The sequence below is a fragment of the Molothrus ater genome, chromosome 3, assembly GCF_012460135.2.
Source record: "Molothrus ater isolate BHLD 08-10-18 breed brown headed cowbird chromosome 3, BPBGC_Mater_1.1, whole genome shotgun sequence".
In the NCBI taxonomy this organism is placed as follows: Eukaryota; Metazoa; Chordata; class Aves; order Passeriformes; family Icteridae; genus Molothrus; species Molothrus ater.
The window spans coordinates 40779956-40798353 of NC_050480.2; positions in this window are offsets into that span (position 1 = coordinate 40779956).

Consider the following 18398-nt stretch of genomic DNA (forward strand, 5'->3'; position numbering starts at 1 on the left):
CCACTTTTCAGATGGTACTTTCATTAAATAACTCTAGATCGTATGGTATGTTTTCAGGACTTTTTTTTTATGGAAATATTTTTGGGAATAGTTACTTAAGGTTTTGTGGATAAACATTGGTGAGTTGAAGTAGTGCCACATATGTAAATTCAGGAAAATATCAGAAGAAAGCTATAGTGACTAAGCTAAAGGATGTGCATTCAGGACAATGGCATTTTAGACACCTTGAGAGTATTTAGATTTGTGTAAGAAAAAGTAAAATAAAGCTTTACTCTCTTCCAGAGGGGGAAAAAAGAGTCAAAAATTTTCAAAGCTAAGTACAAGGAAGAACTAGTAATGCTCTTCATCTGAGATGTGAGAAAAGGACCAAACTGCACTCAATCGGTATTGTGTAGGGACTGTGCTTTTGGGAATGACAACTGGATCCACTCCCTGTGCTTCAGTGACTTGATTGGGTGAGTCTGTGCATTTGTATAGAGAATGCACAAATTTCCTTCATCACTCAAAGTAAAAGAGCTTCCTCAAAAGTTATTTTTATTTTGTCCAGTTAATTGCTATTAACTATGAAAAACACTCCTTCATCAAGCTAGCAGAATGAAGAGTGCTGCAAATGAGTGGTGTCAGGTTATATTTGCATGAGGCCCAGGGGAAGACAAGCACACAGAAATGAGCATGAGCTCCCATAGCATTAAGATCTGGCCTGCTCAGTCTGCTTTTGTTTTTAAAAACAGAGCTCAACTAATAAATGCCATGGGAAGTTGTTTTCTTTACAGCCACTAACTACATATTGGGGCCTGAGCTTCATCTTTCAGAGAAGACAGCATTGCTTTGAAAAAAGAAGAAGGAACACCTAATCCTTAGTGGTCTAGACAACAGCATCTTTACACATATGCTGTGCTTTATTTGCAGCATTCCCTGATATTCTTCCAAGAAATGTAATTTCATGAAGATTCATCTCAGAAGACTAGCTACTCCCTTCCCCCATGCTTTCCATATGGCATTTTCTGGGCTGCCTGGGATGTGTTAGTGCAAACAAAACACAAATGTAAACCTCTGTGTGGCCTCCACCAGCATTTTTCCTTACTCTTAGTTGAAAGTGCTCATAGGTACAGCTAGCTGAAATAATTATCTTACAAGATGAGCTTTTACTTTGGTGGAATGACAGTAAAATTGTGGCAAAAGTTAACTTATTCAGCTTTCAATTTAGAAGCTTTTCAAAAGAAAGTATGAAAAATCTCTGCATACTCAAATATAGTCATAAAAAGAAGGTTGAAAGGGACCTCTAAGCATTATCTTGTCCAACTCTCCCTGCTCAAGCAGAGCTTCCTACAACCAGTTGCCCCAGACCAAGGATGAAGACTATACAACCTCTCTGGGCAGCCTGTGCCAGCACTCAGGAAAACCTAAAGTGAAAAAGTTTTTCCTGATATTCTCCTTTTTCTTAATCTTATTTTTCTTCTAAGAGGATAAATAGTGAGGCTTTTAGTGATACTTAGCTAAGTTTTGTGGCCAAAAATCCTAACTCTGTAGGATTAAAGTTTTCACAATAGGCTGAATTTAAAACTGCTCATGGATTTCTAACAAATTTGAGGTCACTAAGAGTCACAAGGTAAATATATTATCTGGATCTTGAAGATAAATTGTCTCTGACAGGACAAATAATAATTTTTTCTTTACTGTATTAGGACAGGGAAGTAGAATTTATTGCTTTATTTGCATAAATGGCGAAAAAAACCACCAAAAATGACGAAGCAGCTACAGAGAATCCCTTCCTGGTTCCTAAGTGAAGTTAAAATTTTCTCATTGCATTTTGGTGCATTTGAATTTATGTGAAGTAAGTAAACTTATTTCACATAAATTTCTAAACATTTTAGAAATTTTTCTAATCTCAATAAATTTATCTCCAAAAAAGAATGTGAATTTGGGGGCATTTTTAGGTAAGCTAGAGTTTCATAGTCCTAGAAGCACATGGAAGTCAAGGCACACAGTGTACTGTACTCCTTCAAAAAGCTTCTTACTTAAGAAGACATTTTATTATTAACAAAATATGTTTGATGTGTGGACCTTGAACAGATGCACACTTTTCAAAACTTAATAAATCATATAGACTGTGGTTTTTAAAAATGCTGTTCCACCCACTGTCATGTTCAGAGAAGACTGCAACAAATGACATACCTTTCCTTTAAGGTTCCCTGATTCATGGTCTGTCAAAACAAAGGCTAAAAACATTCCACAACTGAAGATCTTTTTTTTTGAGACTTCTCAAGCCCCTCTGATTTTCCTTGAGAAGACTCAAATGTAGTAATGCAGGAAGAAAGAAGTGCACATTCAGCAAGGAGTAGGTTCTATAGGCCAACATCAACTACTTGATTTGGACACAGAAATGAAGGAAATGGCACACAGCTAGCAAGGCAATTGACAAAAAATTAACCAAAAGTTGACCGGATTATCTTATTCTTTAGAGAAGCTGAAACCATTGAACATTTTCCTCATGAAATTAAAAGTTGATGCGTTTGCTTTAGCAAATATGCTATTTGTAGACATGAAACTATGAGTGTGTATAGGAGCTATGGCAGAGTCATATGGCAAAAAAGATTTTCTAGGACGAGTCATATATGTATCCTGGTATGGGCAACTAATGCAATTAATTTTAACCAAATATTAATTAATAACTAGGACTGACAGGTGCACTCAGCTGGGTTGAAAACTGGCTGGATGGCTGCGCCCAGAGAGTGGTGGTGAATGGTGCCTCATGGAGTTGGTGGGCAGCCCAGACTGACAATTGGGCCAGTCCTGTTCAGTACAATTGTTGATGATCTGGATGAGGACATCAAATGCACCCCAATAACTTTGCAGACAACACTAAATTAGGTGGGAGTGTTGATCTCCAAGGAGAGTAGGAAGGGTCTGCAGAGGAATCTGGGATTGATGGGCTGAGGACAATTGTATGATGTTCAACAAGGTGAGGTGCTGAGTCCTACACTTTGGCCACAACAACCCCTGGCAGTGCTACAGGCTTGGGACAGAATGGCTAAAAACTGCCTGGTGGAAAAGGACCTGGTGGTGCTGGTTGAAAGCAGCTGAGCATGAGCCAGCATGTGCCCAGATGGCCAAGAAGGCCATTGGTATCCTGGCTTCTATCAAAAATAGAGAGTCCAGCAGGACCAGGGCATTGATTGCTCCCTTCACTGAGCACTCGTGAGGCCACACTTCAAGTATTTTGTGTCCAGCTCTGGGCCCCTCAATTCAGGAAGGACATTGAGGTGCTGGAGCATGTCCAGAGAAGGGCAATGGAGCTGGTGAAGCATTTAGAGAAGGAGTCATCTGAGGAGTGGCTGAGGGAGCTGGGGTACTTTAGAGCCTGAAGAAAAGGAGGCTCAGGGGAGACGTTGTCATTCTGTGCAATTTCCTGAAAGGTAGTGGGGGGTTGCCCTTTTCTTCCAGACAACAAGAGGTAGGACAAGCTCAGCCTCAAGCTGAGCCAGGGGAGGTTCAAGCTGAGAAGGAGCTCAGGAAGAGTTTCTTCATGGAAAGGGTGAAGTCCATTTTAAGCATTGGAACACGCTGCCCAGAGAAATGGTGGAGTCACCATCCCTGGAAGTGTCCAAGAAACAACTGGACATGGCACTGTGGTTTAGTTGACAAGGTGGTGATCGGTCAAAAGATGGATTTGATGGCCTCTTTTCTAACTGAAATGATTCTGTGCTTCAAATATTTCACCAGTTTTGAGCATCTTAGACTGAAGAAGACCGAATTATTAGAGCAGGGTTAGCCTGAAGTCTAAAGAAGGCTGTTAAAATCCTTCAAAGCCAATAGCTTCAGTTTATGATTCATCTGTATCACTTGGTGGGGAAAATACTGCTGCTGCCTGTCCTGAGCATCACTCCCAGCTACATCCTGTCCCGACTCATTTTTTGGGTCTTTGATCCAGCATTTCTAGATGCATTAGAAGAAGATAGTATTGCTGCTGAGTATGAACCCTGAATTCACCAGAACCTCTGCTTCACAATCATTTAAGAATGCTAAGCTGGCAATCAAGGGAAAAAATATCAGTGCTAAAGGTCAAAAAAAGCATTTGGAAAAGTATGGTATGTAGTGTTCTAAAATGATTAACATTAGCTTTCTCATTTTTCAATGAAATGTTTGCACTAATATTGCTGCTGACAACATCAACAAAGCCTTACCCTTTTAAATCTGTTCTTCTTTAAATCTGTTTTTTAATTTGTGGAACAGAATCTTCCTCAGCCTTAGTGAATCACCCTGATATGTGGAGCAATTATGTCATTTTGGATCACTGTAATTTAACTCACACCAGAATGTGGCACATAATATGAAGACTTAACCCATTCCAAACCAAGACACCTTTAAACAGTCAAAGAATCACTGAATCAACTGTGTTGGAAAAGACCTTTGAGATCATCGAGTCCAACCTGTGACCTACCATTACCTTATCAGCTAAACCATGGCACTGAGCACCTTAAAAAAGTCTTTTTTTAAACCCCTCCAGGACAGTGACTCAACTACCTCTCTGGGCAGCCAATTCCAATGCTGGACCACTCTTTCTATGCAGAAATTTTTTCTAATATCCAGCCTAACCTTCACCCGGTGCAGCTTGAGGCTGTGTCCTCCTGTCCTGTCACTGGTCACCTGGGAGAAGACACCAACCCCCACCTGACTACAGCCAGATCTCAGGCAGTTGTAGAGAGCAATAAGGTCACCCCTGAGACTCCTTTTCTCCAGGCTAAACAACCCCAGCTCCCTCACTCCCAGCCCCAATCACTCTTCATAGGGCTTACCTGTAAATACCAAAAAATGTAAGTTTTTTGGGAAAAATAGTTCATAACTCACTTCAAGTGTCATTCTTTGCAAAAAGTACTACTGGGAGAGGCCAAGGCCAGGAGATCTGTTCCCGGTGCACAGTCCTGGGCTGTCCTAATATAGGCACAGAGAGCAGTGGGGGTCACACTCCCTGCAATACCCCCAAAAGTAAGTGTCCTTTGAACAGCCCAGCCTTATCATGAAGTGAGACCTAAATGTGTTTAAAACATAAGAGCCTAGGAAAGCAGGTAATGAATGAGAAACTAGTGCAGGAACAGGCAAGGGCTGTTCTCACAGGGAATGAGTCTCTAGGAAGTGAGGAGCCAGCAAAAAGTATTGTGCTTGAAGCCAAATTTCAATAGAGGACATTGTGCAAGTACCAAAGGTTCTCAATATGCAGGACTTGTTTTTACTAGGATCAGGGTCTCTGTATTACTCCAATTTGGCTGCCTCAACACTGCCTTTGATTTTGTCTCAGAAAAGCAGTTTCTCTCCAAACATTTTTTTATCCAGCTGCAAACTAAGGCTGCTGATTTAATTTTTCCAGAGGTGGCATATCTTCTCAGTCAATCATATGAGCTGCTATATCAACAGATATTTTTGAGGACAAAATGCACCCTGTACTGCTCTTCTGTAGGAAAATGTCAAAATATCATGGAAAAAAATTAAAATTAAATCATAGACCTTATAAAATCAAAGTCCAAAGACTTACACAGGGGAAGAGCTGGAAGAGGGAAGAGAAGAGGGAGACAAGGGAGTAGGGGAGTGAATTCACAGGATTTTCGTGTCTGCTCAGCTACAAAAGCAGAAAACATGAAAAGGAGCTTTATCATGCAGCACAAAATGGACAGTTCTTAAAGCAGTGTAAGATGAGAACAAAGGTAGTAGCAGCCTCATGGCCCAACACTTCAGACAGAAGTGCAATGAAGTTTGGCAGGAAACTGAGGCACTTTCCACTTAATGCCTAACAGAAGTGATCTCTGGCTGCTTCCAGAAAGCCTTCTGAGGGACTCTCAGTAGCTTCATGAAATGCATCAACAGCTTTCAATGTTGGACTGCAATACAAGTCCAATTTATTTTTAGCTAGTAGTTACTTTCTTTGCCTTACATTCTTTTTATAAATGAAGTTATATGGAGGTACAGTCACTGACACCCTTTTGAGTGTTAGTGCTACTACAAAAAACAGCCCATATATTTCTAATCAAATAACTGCTTTACATTAAATGGATGTATACTTTTAACACCAGACTTCCATAACTTCTAAAAAAATAAAATTTTATAGTAATGAACAAAAGAAAAGACCAGAATAAAAAAAAAATCCTTGATTTAATGTTCTAGTTTTAATCTGATTTATAAGAATGAAACTGGAAAAAAATCTAAATTGCACCGCATGAAGAAATTATGGGCATGTAGTAATGCATAGGCAGGTATAGACACAACTGTGCAATTCTTGTCTATAAACTTCTCCTTTGCAAACATGTGCAATTGCTAATGTGCATATAAGCAAATGGCTGCATATTTCTCCATCTGTTTCCCAGCAAAATGAGTTTCTGCTAATAGTACATGCTGTGCTAGTTTTGCAACCTCTATACAATTTTAATTTCCCTCACTTACACACAGTAAACATAATTACTGTCAACACATGTGGATTTGCCAGTATATATTATGCATCTACCTGCAAATTCTCAGAAGAAAAATTTTCCTATAAATGTCTTGAATCTAAAAGCAAAAAAGAATAAAAGCTGGATACAAAAATAATTAAACTAATTAAAAAATAGGGTGTTGCTGTTAAATAAACAAATCTAACCAATAAACTTTGAAAGTATAAGAACAATTCTGCGATACCAAAATAGCATATGTTTAATCTGTTAGACACTGATGGAGACTGCTGACACGATACTTAGATTATGGCTGTGGACATTTTCTTCTTTCTTTCCTTTAGACTATGCAATTATGACGATATTAAATTTCAAAAATATTTGCTGCCATGAGAATGTCTCTCTCCCACTGTTCCTTTGGCAAACCAGAAGTGGCAGAAAGAAAATAGCTTGCTGGCAGTATAAGTGCAACCTTCATTTATAGAAGAATAATTTGGAACATTTGCCACATGTAAAAGGCAACACTTAAAGGCAAATCAATGATGAGCTGAATTATGTTCTTAATTGGACTGATTTAAACCAGCAGAATTTCTGTTTGCTGTAATGAAGCTACTCCCTCTTCACACCAGTATGGTTGATTGCTGCAGTGTGTGTAGATGTGTAGATGTAGTGAGTGCAAAGTGTAGATAAAGTAGCAGTCAGTAGTCTCTGCATCAGCCCACCAATTCTCTTTGGGATAGGGCACATGGAAAGTTTTGATTATGAGACTTCATCTACGAAGTCATGGCAAAGGATTAGAGTATGGCTGTGCTGCCTGGCAGCAGAGGGAAAAGAAAAAAAAGAGTAATCATGCCAAAGTAAAAACTCATGACTTTTTCATTTCTAATGCAAGTCTCAGCTTCTGCAGCTGTCTCTTAAGCAGCCCTCTCTATTGTCAGAAAACTTGAATAAGCGACTGAGAGCAGCAGATTTTATCAGTTTCTGCCATTTTACTAAGGATTTGTTAAAAACTCAAATATACAATTAAAATGCCTCCAGAGGATATATTCATCCAAATGTTAATCTTAACTGGTTATAGTCAAGAAACTGCTGAAATCTAAATAAATAATGAAAGGACAGATAATTCCAGTACAGTAACTGTTCTGATTCAAGAAGAATTTTGCTTGTATTTTCTTTAGCCAGAAAAGTCTCTGTTTGAAAATTTATAACCTTCTTTCTCTCTTCCTTTCACTCCATTCACTGCATGTGGCCAATCCCTTATTCCTCAGAAACTCCAACAGACTGCAAGAGTGCCAACACTTGGCCAGTACTTACAGAGAGGCAAAAAAAAAGATCAGCTAGTGTGACAACAATCGAAGACACACACAAAAAAAGGAAGAATCTTGTAGAACACAATGAAAAGGACCTCAGGCTTCTATTCCCCTGCCTTGAGGCAAGATGAACAATTTAGCAACAAGGCTACTTAGTATAGTACCAACTTTCATGCACAAGGCTTAATGCATCAAAAGTGTGTGCAAAGGTCTGGGTTTTAGCTGAAATTTTTCAAGTTTAAGGCTAGGAAACCAAGTGAGCAGTTTTAAAAAGGCGTTTGATGGCAGTACAATCCCAAAAGACTCAAAGGACAGGAATGGAATCAATACTGTGGTCAGAACTGAAAAGAGGCAGTTCAGTTAAAAGTCACAGGAAAAGGTTAAGGTATAAAAGAACTGATTGTGAGAGATGAGAAGCATTCAATAAATTTGTCTTGCAGAAGGAAACTTGACAGATATCTTGTTTGTAGCAGGTATAAGATCCTGTATGAAGACAACATAGGAAGCAGAAGAATAAATATAGAGTAGGAGAGAAGGCAATGACAGAAAAACAATATCTGTTGACTGAGGTCAGCCAAGTGCAATTGAGAAAGAAGCTGCAGCAGCTCTGGTTTTAGCAAGTGGAACAAAGCACCAAGGAATTCTCAACTCTTCTTGCTTTCAGCTTCAAACTTTCCATCTTTATAAAAGCTTCTTTCACCAAACATTAAACTCAGCTCAAGGCTAGCAAAAACTGATACAATGAAATTTGATACACTCTGATTTTATGCTTAAGACCTAACTGCTCAATTTCCCTTGAATTCTGTGGCTCTCAAACATGATATAAGTAATGGATAGGATTTAGATTGAGTGTCTGCAAAGGAAACTAGATGCCATAAACAATATTGCTGGTAATGCTTTCTGGTGCTAAAACAACTCCTACTGCACACTCTCCTCTTCTGGGATGTGCTATCCCTAAGAATGGAATTTTCTAAAATAGAACTTTGATCTGTGTTGCACCTGACATTATTCCAATTACCTTACCACATTCCAAGTGTGAGTAAACAGTGTTGACCTTTACCCTCACAGCTTCTGCTGGAATAGATTTCTTTACTTCTTGTCATATGAAGTATTTTATGAGGAAATGCATATGTAAAACAGTAGAAATGATAAGTTTTATATAGCATATATTTATCAAGAGCAGGAGAGATATAATTCTGAGCCTAAGGTATTTTTTTAAATTCAAATATGCCCTCTAAATAGATAGTCAGACATTAAATTAAAAAACAGTGTAAATATTTCCACTAACTTTCCTGAGCACAGGATCAAACTTAAATACCAGGCCATGTAGCAAATAACATGTTGAACATGCTATGTACTTACTACTTAAGATTTAATTGGATTTTAGTTTGCTATTCAACTATTATCTGGAGATTTCCTCCACAACTGAGTCATACTGATAAAAAGCTGTCTACTGGATTTAAAGGCAGTCATCCTTTGTTGTTTATGCACACTGCTTTAATTTTATGTGGATGTTTTATGGATTACAGAAACACAAATAACACTTGATTAAATGAATTCAAATAATATGGAAGGTCAATGGATAAAGACAGAGATGAAATCATATGCAACCTCAGCTGAGTAAGGATATAACAGTGAGAATCAGAAACAGTTACTGCAATGTGTATAATGTAAGGATCAACTTTGAGGCCACTTGGATCTAAGCTTTTCCACTTCACACCAGTGAAATATTTCCTGGGAGGATGGAGTGGGAGAGGAGTGGAGGGAGAGCTAATAAGTCAGCATTTCAATTCACTCAGTTTCAAACACTACCACCACTGCCACACCATATGTTACAGTCCAAAATCAGAGTGAAGTTTGCTACTCTGTACTGGTAAACTACTGAGAGAAATGGGAACCCAGTGAGTGCTGTGAAATTTGTCACATCTCCCAGGTCTCACACAGCAGTGTGTTAATATTGTTCTTGATTGTTGCTAACCCCCTTTCAGCTCCCTCATCCTACCCTACTTCCACTATCAATATGAACACATTAAGGAAGCTGCATGGATGTATGAAAAGTTAAAGCTGGAGGTACAGACAAGTGAGAGTAGTCAGTGCCTTTGGGAAAAGAAGTGGAATTGGTGTAACTTTTGGTCACCCAAAAATTCAAGAACTGTAATGCTTACTGCAGGATAGCTCTGGTGTCCCCAGCATAAGAAGGGCATGGAACTGTTGGAGCAACTCCAGAGGAGGCCACAAAGTTGATAAGAGGGCTGAAGCACCTCCTCTACAAAGACGGGCTAAGTTGGGTCTGTACAACCTGGAGAAGGGAAGGTTGTGTGGAGACCTCACTGCAGCCCTCCAGTATCTGATGGGGGATAGAGGGAAGCTGGAGAAGGACTCTACATCACAAACTAGAGGGACAAGGAGTAATGGGTATAAGCTGAGTGAAGGGAAATTTAGGCACCGGAACAGGATGCCCAGGGAAGCTGAGGATGTCCCAGCCCTGGCAGTGTTGAAGATGAGATTGGGTGAGGCCTTGAGCAACCTGGTCTAATGGGAGGTGTCCCTGCCCATCGCTGGAGGGGTTGGGACTAAGTGATCTTTATGGTCCATTCCAGCCCCTTAGCATTCTATGATTCTGTAAGAAGATGTGGTGATTCCCTACTCACCTAGAGTTGTAATACATGAGAAGCATTTTTCTCCACACTGACACTAAGAGCTGTGCTGGCCATGAGGCTCCAGAGGCAGGAGTAACCCTGATCACTGATGCAGTTACAGCCAGGTGCCACAGACATGCCCCCAGCAAGATGCTTACTTGGGTTTGAATTTTTGGGATTCTTTTTTGTTAATATATATACAGTCTCCTACCCTGAGCCTCGTCCCAGAGAGGAAATAATTGACATTCTCTTGCCAATGGTAGCCAATTTTCAAAAGCATGAGTGAGAGAGAGAGAGTGTTTTGAAGCTGTCTTCAATTGTGCTGCTTGATCCAGTTGCTTCTGTTCAAAGAACTATAAAAAGAATAACATAAGATGTTCCAGAATTTTTCCAGGCTAGACATTGCAATAAAAGGCAATTTCACAGGTAATAGAAATATCAGCCAGGGGATTTCGGAGCTGTAGTACCCATATTTCCCTTCCCTCTCTGTTTAGCTGCACAGAATAAACCTTTTTTCTCTTGAAACTCAGGGATAAAGTATGAAAATCTTCATAACCACTGGTAACAATGGTTTACAGAGCTGCTTACATAAAAAAATTAAATAAAGGAACAAATTATTCATCAAAGCCTTCGGGACAGCCTTGAATATTGCCTTCTTCAGATTTCAGGGCTGGTTGAACTTAAGAGCCATTCTTTTCTTCAAACAGTGCCAGTGAAACTCTTTGCCTAAGGGTGGGGAAAAAGTTTTCACTTATTTTTACAATAGGGATTTAGAGGTGTTCCTGATGTGATGAAACTGCCAATTTTAGACAGAAGTGCCCTTAATCTGGCAAGAATTGTGCAAAATTTCTCTGCATGTAGCAGAAACCTAACACCTCTCTTCTGACCTCTTCAACACCCCCCTGACCCTGTTCCCGAGGCGTTCCTGAGGAGACAGCCAGCCATGATGTATTATGTGCCTTTGCAAAGGACCAGATTGATGTGACCACCAAAGGAAAGTTTCCTCTCCTGGAAGAACTGTGCTTCACAAGAGATTTTGTGTTCTTTTTCAAGTCATTTTTCAGGCATTATTATCATCATTAGCATTTAATGAATGTTCTACATGTTCAAATATGCACCATATTTATTACTTTCTGGCTGAGGTTATTTTGAATTCTTTGAATTTCCTGTAATATTTCATCAACTCATTATAAAAAGGCAGATGCAGGTTTCTTACGTCTAGTATGTACAGGAAAATCCTAAAGTTATTTCCCCAGAGCAAAAGATTCTTCATTCATGGGATAAAGCACAGGTAGAAAAGTGTGTTTGTTCAGTCTGCCAAAAACTTGTAAAATATGCTCACTAGAAACTGTATTATTCTTACGTTAAGATATATGCCACTGCCATTACTCTGGAGAAACCAACTCATGAGACTCACTCTGTTCCATTCCTCCACATAAACATCTAAAAGTTTAAGTAACTAAAAATTTTTCAAATTAATTTTTAAGCAATAGTTTTCAGGGTTTCTTTGTACAAAACAAAGTACAAAAAAAAAAAAAGAGCACAAACTCAATTTTCATCTGTGTGTACATTAAGGATTAGCACTCGGCATACTCCACCCTCATCTGGCTCACACACGAGTGCTTTGATTCTCAGTTTACATTAGATATAGCTAGAAATGAAGGTGGGGCTGAAAATCTGGCCCCAGCAGCACAGATCTTTCTTCTTCTTGTGCTTTTCTAACTTTGAAATTTGAGCAATTGTATATATTTTTCCTTTACTTTTACAAACATGCCATTTTGCGTTTAAAGGAGCAAAAGAAGCTTGTGCAATTAAGGTGTATTTGAGGGGAACTTGATACTTTTCATCAGCACTAAAGATCTGGCTCATCAATATCATGGCAAAGATGGCATCCTTCAGCCAATTTGTAAGTCCTTGCAGTTGGTTTGATTTAGAGTCCTCCAGAGGAAGACTCTAAGGACTTACAAGGAGGTTCTGGCTCCTTGTAAGAGGGCATGTGAGCAAAATGAAGGAACTGGGGCACACTAACCTCCACAAATATCCATTCCTATTCAAGAACAACAAAAAAGGAATTATGACAACCATTCTCAGAAGCTAGCAACTGAGCATTAAGAAGAATTAATTCTTGAATTATTTTTTGACAAAGAATCTGTAGATCTCAAAGAGGAAAGGAAACCCATAAGTATGAAAAAAATGTTGTCAGCAGAGTAACCTTCCCATCATTGCCCTGTTGCTGGAGAAAAAAAAGAAAGCAAACTTAGAAGTTAAGCTAGGAAAAAAAAAGAGTGAATGCTGTGAACCTGGGTTTTTATCCACTTATTTATTACATTTTTAAATGTTTTTAAATGCTATTCTCTGTGACCAGTGTGGTCTGTCAGGTGGACTATATGCACATTAGCATTATATTTTTGTGCACTTCGTAAGATTTCTAGGTGCCATATAGGAAAAGAACAGGCACAAAGCCTTTCAATTTCCTCTGTTGCAGCTTTTTTCCCAACTCCACCAGATAAAGGACCAACACCATAAGTAGAAATGGTCATAAATTGAAAGTGATGGCATATGAATATTTCAGGGAAAGCTGATTGGAAAAGGACATTTTCCTTCTAAAAATGCTCATACCTCTGGGTCATTTGGAACAACACTTTTTTTTGGCATACCACATTAGACATTTTGGTTTTCATTATATTTTTCACTGAAACTAGAAACAGCTGCTGTCTGATGTCAGCTGGTATATGTGGTAGTAGTGTGGGTGGAGAAAGAGATTTCTTTTTCCTCACAAGAAAGACACAACTATGGAAAGTATGAGGTGATGGAAAAATGTTAGCAGGTGATATAAAACATTTACATAGAGAACATAGATCCAATTGCTTCTGAATGACTGCCGTTGTCACATCTTTAAAGTACAAGGGTTAGATAACCGAAACAGTGATTAGCAGAGCAAAAGAATCGATTTTCTTTGAAATTATAATCCCCAGGGAAGGATGCTTGGCAAACATTCTTTTGGGCTGTGACAACCAACACTTGCCCCTCTGATACATTCCTAAGCCACTGTGTGGAATAGGAGAATAAAAGCAGCAAGGGCCTAGCTGTCCATAACTCCCTTGTAACTATACCTTTGGCTTTTTCATTTCTCTTCTCAAACCAGGAATATTTTTAGAAGTGCCACTTAGTTATTTTGAAGTATTTTTGAGTACAGCACCACAACACAAGATTTCCTTGAGTTAGTTAATCCTATATAATGTTTCTTCAGAGGCTTCCTGAAATTCATAAGTAGTTCACCAATCAAAGCAGAAGCAGGCAACAATGCCTTCCAAACACCTACTCCTCAGTTCCTATGTTCACATGTGCAAGTACACTACTCACTCTTGCTCCCACTACAAGGAACTCTAAGTGATAGTGCAGTAAGAGCAAAGAAAGGGTGGTGTTTTTTTCACACAATGTTTAATTATTCAGTGGAACTGTTGCAAAGGTTATATGAGTTCAAAGTTGACCAAACTAATGAAAGAAAAAGCTGTCAAGAATCATCAAATACAAAGGCTCCATCTACAAGGAGAAGGTTTGTAAGCCATAAGCTGTTAGGGCCTATGAGAAGGACTTAGGGAATATAAAGGAAATTTATGACTTTTATACTTTTCACCGCACATTCCTCCTTATGATCTTATGTTATTGAACATAGACACAGGTTCTGAAAAGGTCTGTGTAGACCAGCACAGGAACAGGCAACTGGGACAGCTGGTCTAAGAACCCAAATTTTTAACCACTCTTTTTAAAGAAGTGTGTATGTTTGAGATGAGAGAGCTGTTGGATACCCTCTCTTTCTTTCTTTGCCTTTGGAAGGACAGGCTGCCTTGTCACTTCTCCATGGGCCTTGGCAGGCAGACCTCAGTCCTTTTTTGCAAGGCAACTTTGCAGGACAGACTAGTCTGTGGCTTTTTTATGCTAATTGGAATCAAATGTTACATGGATGGAGACACAGGAAATTTACAGATCTTCTATGGAAGTGTCAGCATAGTTTTCTTGACATTGTCTGTTCTTTTGCTGAGTCTGTCCAAGGACTGAAGCAGACTGGCTCTAACTCCCAGTCTCAGAGCACCTGGTTTCAGAGCATTGAAAGTTGGTCAAAAGAGGTTTTCTTCAGTGACTCCTGGACACTTTACAAGACACAAGAGTGCTTCTCTCTGGGTTGGATATGAGGACATGTTCTTCTCATGAGAACGTAAAGAAAACAGATTGCTATTTCTCTGTTTTGAACAGCAGTAGAAGTCCAGCTCCTACTGGGACTGGAGTCATGCATTGCAGGCTGTTACAATCCCTTTATGATCATTAATTCCTCTAAAGTACTTAGCCCTTAGGTACCTGCACCATGGTCCCACAGATATCCACAAAAGCTTCGACATGAGATGGCATTGTAACCCATGGAGGTAGCTGAGTTCAACCAGGATCACCCCAGGCTTGTGGCCTCTCTCTGAGAGAGAGATTTGTTGTTTCAGTGCCAGGAGACAGTGTAAGGAGACCAGGGACACAGTGCTCTGTGCCAGCCTGCAGACAGGCATGCACCACAAGGTGGGCTGTGAAATACAGGTTGTAGCCCAGACTTGCCGTGGGGATACAGCATGAAGGACTGCAGAAACCCAGCCCCTGGGCAACCTTCTCTCTTGCATTTTGCCAAGAGCTGTGGAAATCATAAAGCAGGACATTCACTTTATGTAGAGCTACCCAACAATGCTATGAGGTCTGTGGGAAGCAAGAAAATGGTATCTCCATGAGCCCTTTAGAAAACCTAGGTGATTGTACAACCTCAGTTCAACAGCTGTATATCTCACAAATATTTGTATATTTATTCTAGTTCACTTTCCATTAAGGAAAAACACCCTTCCCTTAATCTGTAGCCTATAATTTCTCTTGCTGAGCTCTTCTGAAGTGAACATACAACTGCATGCTAGCAACTAAAGACTAAGTAGAAACTAATTTCAGGGTTTGGCTCATGATGATTTTAAGAGTCACACCTGGAGTGGGACTTTGGGTGCCAAAATTTTATCCTAGAGAAAATTTTTACAGCCAAGAATGAAACCCCCGAAAATGAGAAGAGAGGGGAATGTTATAATGGAAATGCTGGCATAACTTCAACTACTGTGGAGCAGCCCAAGAAGCTGATGAGGCCGAGAGTTAAAAGCAAATCTGCCAACTTTCACTCTGCTCAAATAAAGTAAGTCATGCTAAAACGTTTGGCTGCTTCAAAAAAAAGAAAAAAAGAAGTTGCCTTCACCTCTTCAGAAAACTACCAGCTATAAAAAACCAATCAAAAATAATGGAAATACGCTTTCAATTAAACTCTGCTTTGTTTTCTCTGCACCGCATGATTTTTCTGCTTGGTAAAATGGGACGTGGGAAACTACTTTAAAAATGAATTTGACTAATCCTGACTTGAAATTTGGGCTCTACCTATCCAGAAAAAGGCAGCACTGTCTGGACCATTCCCCAACAATAGAGTGGCGACAGGCTAAATATAACCACACTTATAGCCCCAGAACTGGCATCTAACACCAGGGGCTTACAATAACACTGAAGCTGCTGCTGCTCCAGCAACAGCCGAGGCAAGGGCAGGGAAAGCTCTGTTTGTTTTTCAGCCGGGACTTCATTCTTCACTCAGCTGTTTGCTATTAGGACTGGAGCAGTAGCAGTGAGAAATTCATTGCTGCTTGCTCTCTGAATCCCGACACAGTAACAGCACAGATCCAACTAGCCAAATCCACAAAGGATCAAGGGAAGGGGAAAAAGAGAGCAACAAACTGCTGCATGCTTGTCGTCGCACTTTTACAGCACCTTTCATCCCCAAGGAGCCCATTTATTGAGGGCCAGACTCTGCCCCATTCCTGCAGAGATGGGTATTAGCAAGTGCTGGAAGCAAGACAAGGAATTTCCTCCCACTCTTCTCCTCCACCCTGCTGGTGGAACCAATGTGACAGAGAGGTATTCTCACCAGCACGAGAGGAGAACTGCTTTGTCCCTGCAGCTGTGCTCTGCCTCTTGCCAGATCCTCTCCCCTGCCTGTCTGGAGCTAAATGGTGGGGAAACAAGGGTGTTCCTGGCAGGTTGTTGCACCTCTCTGCTCCTTAGAAGGGCACAAAATCAAGCACTAACTTGGTGAAACTTATCCTGATGCTCTGGGCTCTATCAGACAAATTTCTGCTTGCACTGAGAGAGGTGTAAATTGAGGTGGATATTACTGTAGACATTTTGATATCTTGTTTAGGAGGAATAAAAGAAGAAATGGGTTCATCTTACCAGCATATCTCTATATTTATTAGTGCAGTGATTAACACTGCTCCCCACTGCTGTGGTTGGAGACTCTGCTGTGCTGGTATTCAGTGGAGAGTGCAGACTCCAAAAGGGTTACACAGGCTGGGTGAAAAACAGAGACTCCTTTCCAACACAACTGCTCCAGAGCATTTGCTGCTTGGGAAAGCTGCAGTTTCTGTCTGGGACTCTGCTTTGGTGTAGTAGGTGAGAGCTACCAAAGTGAATTGCTGTTTTTCAGAGCTGGCTGTCTGGCAGCTGCGCAGACCAGAGCTCTCAGCTTTCCACAGAGAGTTCTGGAGGAGGAGCCTTGACTTTGGGTCCCTGGGTACAAAGGGTGATTTCTGCTAGTCCTTCTGTAAAGCACTGTAGCTGAATGACAGGCTGCTGGCTGCAGACAGCGCAGGTGAGAGTTCATGCCCAGAAGCTGGTCACAGCAGTGGAGCTGATTGCTTTTATTCTTCTGCAGTCTATTTGTGTTTGAAAATAAAAATGATATGTAAGAACACAGGCTCTTTTCTGCCAGTATAGCTGCTTCCCCTTCTGGCGACTCCATGAGGTCTGGCTTGTGAGCTAGGTGATAAGATTCCCAGGACTGGGAATTTTGTTTTGCATTTCATTACCTCCTTGCCCTCTTGATAATGATCTGATGTGCAACAACAAATCACTCCCTGACCTCAGCGTAACAAACTGAATGTGGGACTTGAGATATGGGTTCTGAGACTGTCTGCCTGCTTTCTCCTGCTGCCCTGAAGTAAAAGGGTGTTTCCTGTGCAGCCTGCAAACTCCAGTATCTATTCCCAATTGTCACCTGTGAGCCCATCCCTCCCAGCCGTGCTTTCTGATTACAGGGTGAGAGTCAAGCATGTCCCCACAGACTGACAAACTAGATATGAAAGAATTTTTGAGTACCTTAAAAAAAGAAGCCACAAAAACCCAAACAGGCAGTAAATGACTGCTTCTATAAAGAGTAAATCTGTATTGCTCACTAAGAAACAAAGTCATCACCAGATCTGTGTCAGTATACACAACGAGGGCTTAGTGTAAAGAGCACACATGCAGTTTAAGCAGTATTAACAGAATACTGATATTCAACACACATGGGAGAGAACTCCATGTGCTCTGCCACATTACCTTAGAACAGGTCTTATGCTTGTACTGAAATCTGAGCTCCCTACAAAATTAAACTGTGCATGCTACATGTTGGCTTGCATCCTAGCCCAGCTCTGGATGGATCTGGCTGTCTTAGCTGGTGAGGAGAATCAGGTGGGGACCAGCTTCAGCTTGAGCCTTTCCCTAACAGGCAAGAGAGATTTTTCATTGATGTAAAAGAGGCAGGGAAAAACAAAAAAAAGGATTCACAGCTGCAAAAGCATGAGTCAGGCACCTCTCAGGAGGTGGGGTGTTCCTCTTTGTTTCTAACCTTCAGAACACCATGTTTACTTCTTCTTCTTCCTCTTCTTCCTTGTATCTGCCAACCATGTAGCTGTTCAGAGCTGGCTGTTCTCAGAAGCACACCCAGTACATACAGGAAAACTACTAGACCTGACTAGACTAATTGAAACCATTTGCAAGGAGTATCTGGAAAGTAATTAAGAAATGCATGGCTGTTCACAGACTGACACTACATTGCATTGGCAGACAGGGACTCTACTTGCACCAGAAAACTCCAGTAGCACACATGCTGAAGAGCCAGGGCTGCACTCCTGACCTGCAGACAAACAAGCCCTGAGCTG